This window comes from Salvelinus sp. IW2-2015, linkage group LG23 (assembly GCF_002910315.2).
Source record: "Salvelinus sp. IW2-2015 linkage group LG23, ASM291031v2, whole genome shotgun sequence".
Lineage (NCBI taxonomy): Eukaryota > Metazoa > Chordata > Actinopteri > Salmoniformes > Salmonidae > Salvelinus > Salvelinus sp. IW2-2015.
Window position 1 is genome coordinate 23,055,552 of NC_036863.1, and position 9,327 is coordinate 23,064,878.

At 42.5% G+C, this 9,327-nt stretch overlaps 1 protein-coding gene and 1 pseudogene across 1 annotated transcript in view; both read left to right on the forward strand.

Annotated features, from left to right (window-relative positions):
- LOC111951065 (LHFPL tetraspan subfamily member 7 protein-like) overlaps positions 1-9,327 on the forward strand; it is a 187,351-nt gene that overhangs the window by 138,188 nt on the left and 39,836 nt on the right. The window lies entirely within an intron of this gene.
- On the forward strand, positions 1,275-1,331 carry LOC111951215 (U7 small nuclear RNA; annotated as a pseudogene).

Sequence of the window (9,327 nt, forward strand, 5' to 3'; positions counted from 1 at the left end):
CTGTTGTCTGTTGTGTTTGTGTTTGTGTGTGGTTGTAAGGAGCTGGGACAGATGTATGGTAGGAATAATTCATTGGAAGTTAATGGGATTTCAGCTGGGCTTGTGTGTGTGTGTGTGTGTGTGTGTGTGGTGTGTTGTGTGTGTGTGTGTGTGTGTGTGTGTGTGTGTGTGTGTGTGTGTGTGTGTGTGTGGTGTGTGTGTGTGTGGTGTGTGTGTGTGTGTGTGGTTGGTGTGTGTGTGTGTGTGTGTGTGTGTGGTGTGTGTGTTTGGCTGCTGCCTGCCTGCCGTTTACCACACCACCCACAGCAAATATGAATTATTTATGTAATGCTGTGTTTACAAGGAACAGGCAAACAAAGCTTGGATTAAGGAAAGGAGGGTCAGAAAGGAGTGAGGAGAGGAAAGGAGGGGCAGAAGGAGAGAGGAGGAAAGGAGGGGTAGAAAGGAAGGAGAAGAAAGGAAGAAGAGCGTTTCCCTATTCACATAGAGCCTTCATTTCAATCTCCTACTGTTTGATCTAGAGTTAGACAAGGTCATTTGCATTTGCAGTCTGATTATTTTCACATTGTTGGCCTCGGGGCCCACAGAGGGAAGGCAGAAGGAGATGCAGACAGAGCTATTAAGGCTTTTAAATGAGAAAAGGTGTGTTTGTGTGTGTGTGGTGTTGTGTGTGTGTGTGTGTGTGTGTGTGTGTGGTGTGTGTGTGTGTGTGTGTGTGGTGTGTGTGTGTGTGTGTGTGTGTGTGTGTGTGTGGCTTTGTGTGTGTGTGTGTGGTTTGTGTGTTGTGTGTGTGGGCATTTGTGTGTGGGCATTTGTGTTTGGTATGTGTCTGTATACTTTTCTGTGTGTATATGAGTTCCCTTCGCAAGCCAGCTACCAAAAATACAGTTTACTGTAGAATTTGGTAGTAAGCTGTAGCATACCTGCAGAATACTAGAACTAACATTGTAGTGTCCTCGATTATGTTGTAGTACTTAGTATAGAATATTGTAGTATACTTGTAGATATATTAGTAATAGTTGGTATTCTCACAAAACACAGAGTAATATGATGTCCGAGAAACACTATGTGCACAAAAACAAAAGTTTAACCTATAGTAAATACTACAGTATTTCATTTGCACAAACCTGCCATATTCTCTCCACCGTATCCATTTGTACACCGTAAGTGAGAAACTTACATGCCAAGTATAGAATATATTGTGTTCCTACAAGTTATAGAAAAGACCAGGAGTGTTGACTCCATTTAGAACGCCTCTTACCTACCTGCAGGTTATGTATTTTTGCTCTTTTAGTATTTCTCCAGTAGGTTTCTTTAAGGATAAAGCTTTTTGTCAAAGATTATAAAACAAGAACACTTAGGTAGATACTAGGGTTGCCACTTTTTGCGAATATTCAGATGTGGAAACTTTCTGTGGATTAAAGGGAATAATATTTATTTTATTTTCATTTATTTCACCTTTATTTAACCAGGTAGGCAAGTTGAGAACAAGTTCTCATTTACAATTGCGACCTGGCGAAGATAAAGCAATACAACATACAACACAGAGTTACACATCGAGTAAAAAAACATACAGTCAATAATACAGTAGAAAAATAAGTCTATAAACAATGTGAGCAAATGAGGTGAAATAGGAGGTTAAAGGCAAAAAAAGGCCATGGTGGCGAAGTAAATATATATATAGAAGTAAACACTGGAATGGGTAGATTTTGCAGTGGAAGAATGTAAGTAGAATAGAAATATGGGGTGCAAAGGAGCAATAATAAATAAATACAGTAGGGGAAGAGGTAGTGTTTGGGCTAAATCATAGATGGGCTATGTCAGGTTGCGTATCTGTGAGCTGCTCTGACAGCTGGTGCTTGAAGCTAGTGAGGGAGATAAGTGTTTTCAGTTAGAGATTTTTTTGTAGTTTGTTCAGTCATTTGCAGCAGAGAACTGGAGGAGAGGCGGCCAAGGAGGATTGGTTTTGGGGGTGACCAGAGAGATATACTGCTGGAGCGCGTGCTACAGGTGGTGCTGCTATGGTGACCAGCGAGCTGAGATAAGGGGGGACTTTACCTAGCAGGGTCTTGTAGATGAACTGAGCAGTGGGTTTGGCGACGAGTATGAAGCGAGTGCCAGCCAACGAGAGCGTACAGGTCGCAGTGGTGGGTAGTTAATGGGTTTTGCTGACAACAGGATGGACTGTGATAGACTGCAATTCAATTTATTGAGTAGGGTATTGGGGTATTTGTAAATGCATCGCCAAAGTCGAGGTCGTAGGATGGTCAGTTGTTACGAGGGTATGTTTGGCAGCATGAGTGAAGGATGCGTTGTTGCGAAATAGGAGCCAATTCTAGATTTAACTTTGGATTGGAGATGTTTTGATGTTCTGGAAGGAGAGTTTAAGTCTAACCAGACACTGGTATTTGTAGTTGTCAAATATTCTAAGTCAGAACCGTCCAGAGTAGTGATGCTGGACGGGCGGGCAGGGTGCAGGCAGCGATGGTTGAAGAGCATGCATTTAGTTTACTTGTATTTTAAGAGAGTTGGAGGCCAGGAAGGGAGTTGTATGGCATTGAAGCTTGTCTGGAGGGTTGTTAACACAGTGTGCAAAGAAGGGCCAGAAGTATACAGAATGGTGTCGTTGCATAGAGGTGGATAGAGACTCAAGCAGCAGAGCGACTCATTTGATGTATACAGAGAAGAGAGTCGGCCAAGAATTGAACCCTGTGGCACCATAGAGACTGTCTGAGGCCCGGACAACAGGCCCTCTGATTTGACACACTGAACTCTATCAGAGAAGTAGTTTGTGAACCAGGCAAGGCAATAATTTAAGAAACAAGGCTATCGAGTCTGCCGATGAGGATGTGGTGATTGACAGAGTCGAAGCTTGGCCAGGTCAATGAATACGGCTGCACAGTATTGTTTCTTTTCGATGGCGGTTAGGATATCTGTTTAGGACCTTGAGCCTGGCTGAGAGGTGCACCCATGACCAGCTCTGAAACCAGATTGCATAGCGGAGAAGGTGCGGTGGGATTTGAAATGATCGGTAATCTGTTGTTGATTGTTGGCTTTCGAAGACTTAGAAAGGCAGGGTAGGATAGATATAGTCTGTAGCAGTTTGGGTCAAGAGTGTCCCCCCTTTGAAGAGGGGGATGACTGCAGCTGCTTTCCAATCTTTGGGAATCTCGACGACACGAAGAGAGAGTTGAACAGGTCAGTAATGGGGTTGCAACAATTTGGGGATAATTTTAGAAAGAAAGGGTCCAGATTGTCTAGCCGGCTGATTTGTAGCGGTCCAGATTTTGCAGCTCTTTCAGAATTTAGCTGACTGGATTTGGGAGAAGGAGAAATGGGGAAGGCTGGGGCGAGTTGCTGTGGGGGTGCAGTGCTGTTGACGCGGGGTTGGGGTAGCCAGGTGGAAAGCATGGCCAGCCGTAGAAATGCTTATTGAAATTCTCAATTATAGTGGATTTATCGGTGGTGACAGAGTTTTCCTATCCTCAGTGCAGTGGGCAGCTGGGAGGTGTTTTTATTTTCCATGGACTTTACAGTGTCAGACTTTTTTGAGTTTGTGTTGCAGGGAGCAATTTCTGCTTGAAAAAGCTAGCCTTGGCTTTTCTAACTGCTGTGTATATTGGTTTCTAACTTCCTGAAAAGTTGCATATCACGGGGGCTGTTCGATGCTAATGCAGAACGCCGCACGATGTTATTGTGTTGGTTAAGGGCTCAGGTCTGGAGAGAACCAAGTGCTATATCTGTTTGGTTCTAAATTTCTTGAATGGGGCATGCTTATTTAAGATGGTGAGGAAGGCATTTAAAAAAAATAACCGGCATCTTCTACTGACGGGATGAGGTCAATATCCTTCCAGGATACCCGGGCCAGGTCGATTAAAAGGCCTGCTCGTGAAGTGTTTCAGGGAGGCAGTGCTGTTGACCGGGGTTGGGGTAGCCAGGTGGAAAGCATGGCCAGCCGTAGAAAAATGCTTATTGAAATTCTCAATTATAGTGGATTTATCGGTGGTGACAGAGTTTCCTATCCTCAGTGCAGTGGGCAGCTGGGAGGAGGTGTTCTTATTRTCCATGGACTTTACAGTGTCCCAGAACTTTTTTGAGTTTGTGTTGCAGGAAGCAAATTTCTGCTTGAAAAAGCTAGCCTTGGCTTTTCTAACTGCCTGTGTATATTGGTTTCTAACTTCCCTGAAAAGTTGCATATCACGGGGGCTGTTCGATGCTAATGCAGAACGCCGCAGGATGTTATTGTGTTGGTTAAGGGCAGTCAGGTCTGGAGAGAACCAAGTGCTATATCTGTTCCTGGTTCTAAATTTCTTGAATGGGGCATGCTTATTTAAGATGGTGAGGAAGGCATTTAAAAAAAATAACCAGGCATCTTCTACTGACGGGATGAGGTCAATATCCTTCCAGGATACCCGGGCCAGGTCGATTAGAAAGGCCTGCTCGCTGAAGTGTTTCAGGGAGCGTTTGACAGTGATGAGTGGAGGTCGTTTGACCGCTGACCCATTACGGATGCAGGCAATGAGGCAGTGATCGCTGAGATCTTGGTTGAAAACAGCAGAGGTGTATTTACAGGGCGAGTTAGTTAAGATGATATCTATGAGGATGCCCGTGTTTACGGCTTTGGGGTGGTACCTGGTAGGTTCATTGATAATTTGTGTGAGATTGAAAGATTGAGATATATGGGAATTAATGGGAATATATGGGAATTAACGGAAATATATGCAAATTAATATTAATACCATTTAAATGTAGATGTTTTTTGCATTGGATATATTTACCATATCATATGGAGACAGAAACATAAACCTTATCATACGTGGACATAATTGCAAATGATTAAATACTTCCAAATGAAATTTTAAAAACAATTTAGTTACGAATTGAAATGTAATAAAAATGAGTTGACTCTTCACATGGGATGATTTCACTGAACCACAAAAGAAAGGGAATATTGAATCATCCCCAATGATCCATCGCATCTCCCAAAAACTTTAAAGCTTTGGTTGTCTTCCTCTCAGGCTTCCATGTCTTCTCCCTGGACCTCTTCAATGTCCACCTCTTGAACATCAGACTCTGAGGCCTCATCTTCACTGTCCATTTCCAACCTTGTTGAGGATGGCTCGTTGTCAGGCATAAAAAGCCTCAAATTTGCCTGGATGGCCACCAATTTTTCAACCCTTGTATTGGTCAGCCTGTTGCGTGCTTTGGTGTGTGTGTTTCCAAACAAGGACCAGTTGCGCTCTGAGAAGGCTGATGTTGGTGGGATTTGGAGGATGATGGGAGGCAACAGGGGAAAGAGCCTCAGATCCACAAAGTCCCTTCCACCAGCTGGCTGATGAGATATGTTGGCACGACTGCCATATTGCATCTCCATCCCAAAGCCCTTGCTTGGAAGTGTACTTCACCAGACTGCCAAGAACCTTGTCCTCATCCAGGCCAAGGTGGCGAGACATGGTAGTGATGACATCATAGGCCTTGTTGATCTCTGCAGCAGACAGGATGCTCTTGCCAGCATACTTGGGGTCCAACATGTACGCTGCGGCATGTATGGGCTTCAGGCAGAAGTCTTCACGCTTTTTGATGTGTTTAGAACCGCAGTTTCATCTGCTTGGAGCAACAGTGAAATAGGCAGGGCAGTACGGATTCTCTCTCACATCTGCAAGCAGAGTCTGAACATCAAGAACAGGATGGCATTGTTCCCTCAATCCGTGCAATGGCTACTGCTATAGGTTTCAGGAGTTTCAGGCTGCTCCACTCTCTCCCAAAATACATCATCCAGTAGGATCCTCTTGATGGGGCTGTCCAATATCGGCAAACTGATATGGCCATTTCTTGGAGAGACTCCTTCCCCTCCAGGAGACTGTCAAACATGATGACAACACCACCCCAACGGGTGCTGGGCAGCTTCATTGTGTGCTCTTATTCTTCTCACTTTGCTTGTGAGGTAGATTGCTGCTATAACCTGTTATGGCTGCAGGGGGCGTATTGGAAAAACTGGAAAAATATGTGCCAATTTTCAAAACGGCCTCTAATCAATTTTTGCTCTTACAATATGCATATATTAATACTATTGGATAGAACAGCTCTCTAGTTTTAAAACCGTTTTAATTTTCTTTTCTCTGAGTGGAACAGAAGTCATTTGGCAGCACTTTCCCTGACCAGGAAGTAAGAATGCAAAGCTATGCTATGCTCGCTTCAACGCTCTGCCTATAATCATGTCGCATGCACCTATGACCCGAAACACACCTCATACGCCTTCCTCTGGGTGCAAGAGGACGTCAGAGGAGAAATTTTGTGTTATCTTGTTCTGACGTGAAATAAACCTATTTCTTTGACGTGACCGTCATTTCCGGAAGTCTGAAGCCGCGACTTGGAAGAGAGATCTGTTTTTGTTTTGCTGCGTTTCGGATGTAACTATCTCCGGCTCGGATTTGATTTGATAAATGAGACCATATCATCGTAATGTATGTTTTTTTCAATATAGTTTATCAGATTATTTGAATTTTTTCGGGAGTTTTGCCTGTGTCCGTTCTGTGACTTTGTTTACGTTCGAGAGATCCGTGCCACCTCGACTAGTACCCATTGCTAAATGAAGAGGGAAAGTTGCCATTCTGAATGGATTGAACGACTCATCAGGACTAAGGCACCTTGATCAACATTCTGATGAAGATCAGCAAAGTAAGACCCAATTTATAATGTTATTTCATATATCTGTCGTGCATGTCAACTGTCGTGCGCGCCAAGTGTGTCTGGCTGGCGGGCTATGCTAATATAGCGCTACATTTTGTTTTCGCTGTAACATTTAATAAATCGGAATATTGTCTGGAATCACAAGAATCCTGTTTTTCAATTGCTGCACAGTATGTATTTCTCAGAAATGTTTTATGAGGAGTAATTAGGTATTTGACGTTGGTGTCTGTAAATGTTATGGCTGCTTTCGGTGCAATTTCTGATTGTAGCTGAAATGTAATTTATGATTTTATACCATAAATATGCACTTTTCAAAAAAACATATGCTATACAATAATATGTTATCAGACTGTCACTCTTATGAAGTTGTTTCTTGGTTAGTGGCTATATATATATCTTTATTTGGTCGAATTAGTGATAGCTAGTGACGGAGTAAAAAACTGATGGAGTTAGAAAAGTGCTCTCTTTTGCTGACGTGGTTAGCTAATAGATTTACATATTTTGTCTTCCCTGTAAAACATTTAAAAAACTCGGACATGTTGGCTTGATTCACAAGATGTCTACCTTTCATATGCTGTATTGGACTTGTTAATGTGTGAAAGTTAAATATTTTAACAAACTAGATTTTGAATTTCGCGCCTTGCACTTGAGCTGGATGTTGTCATAAGTGTACCTMTGTCGGGATTGCAGCCCAAACAAGATAACTTGATGACCCTTCACATACCTAACAATTTCCTTGGCTCTCTTGTAGAGTGTATCCATTGTTTTCAGTGCCATGATGTCCTTGAGGAGCAGATTCAATGCATGAGCAGCACAGGCAATGTGTGTGATGTGAAGGTAGGACTCCTCCACTTTAAACCAAGCAGCCTTCATGTTCACAGCGTTGTCTGTCACCAGTGCAAATACCTTCTGTGGTCCAAGGTCATTGATGACTGCCTTTAGCTCATCTGCAATGTAGAGAGCGGTGTGTCTGTTGTCCCTTGTGTCTTGCTCTTGTAGAATACTGGTTGAGGGGTGGAGATGATGTAGTTAATTATTCCTTGCCCACGAACATTCGACCACCCATCAGAGATGATTGCAATACAGTCTGCTTTCTCTATGATTTGCTTGACTTTCACTTGAACTCTGTTGAACTCTGCATCCAGCAAATGAGTAGATTAAGCATGTCTGGTTGGAGTGGTGTATGCTGGGCGAAGAACATTCAGAAATCTCTTCCAATACACATTGCCTGTGAGCATCAGAGGTGAACCAGTTGCATACACAGCTCGAGCAAGACATTCATCAGCATTTCTCTGACTAATTTCCTAATTTGAGTCAAAAAAACTRKTGATTCCAGGAAGACCATGAGCTGTTGCTATCGATAAAGTGTCTGATTCATCATTTTCACCTCGAATAGAAGTAGAGTGACTTTTGTCAGAGGTTGCTTGTTGTGGGAACTTTATGCACTTGGCCAGATGATTCTGCATCTTTGTTGCATTCTTCAGATATGATTCAGCACAATATTTGCAAATGTACACAGCTTTTCCTTCTACATGAACTCTGGTTGCAGTGAAATGAGCTGCAGTGAAATGTCTCCACATATCAGATAGTGTCCATGGCATTTTCCTGTAAAGATTAGAAAAAAATGAGTAAAAAAACAACAAATACAATTCCATGTACAGATAAATAGTTAAGCAGTTAGATAAACAACTCCTTTGTAAGATAAATGTTTAAAAATGAAACATGTATGGAAACAGGTGAATTAACACTCAGTTAGCAGGCTCAAGCAAGCTAAACCCCACATGGTAGCAAAAACTAACTAGCAGAAATTGTTAACAAGTTAGAAATGATTTAAACACACTTTGCTGTTTACTCGTTAACAAAAAATCATGTAAGTCATTTAAAATATATTCACTCCACCCAGTATTGTAATCAAAACTTACCAGAAAGCATGTAGTCCTTGGCTCAGACAGTGTAGTAGTGTGGACTAAATAGCAGTGTGCAAGATCTTGAGAATGAGCTGCACATGTGATGAAAGAGTGCACTGCACATGTGATGGAAGAATGTACTGTGCATGCAGAGGGTTGCAATTCCATAGAATTTAGGATAGTTTAACCAAAATATGCCAGAAGACCTAGAATTGCATTATTGTATCACACAAAAAAGGTTCACTGTTATAAGCTAACTTTTTAGATGAATTTAAGGAAAATTCCCKAAATATCCGGAAGAATTCCGGAAATGTACCGGAAAGTTTCCGACCCTTTGCAACCCTAGTAGATACTACAGTAATGTCCCCTAAATACTACAGTATACTACAGTCTGCAAAAACAGTTTGCAAAAACACTACAGTGAATACTATAGTATTCCTACCATAGAATACTGTACACCGTACCATGGGATGTCAAACTCTGCGCCCGCGGGCAAATTTGGCCCGTGGGGTAATTATATTTGGCCGCGAGACAATACCAATTCTACTAGAGCTGGCCGCCGGTATTATACAGCGCATTCCTAATATCTACGATCCCATAATGCTCTGCTGTTGTTTTCGCGTGCCAATCAGGACAGGACCAGAAACGCCCTCCTCCTCTGTGACAGTAGTCATAAGAAAAGGACGCGTACAATGTCAGCGGCTATCCTTGCCCAAAAATGGGAAACGGG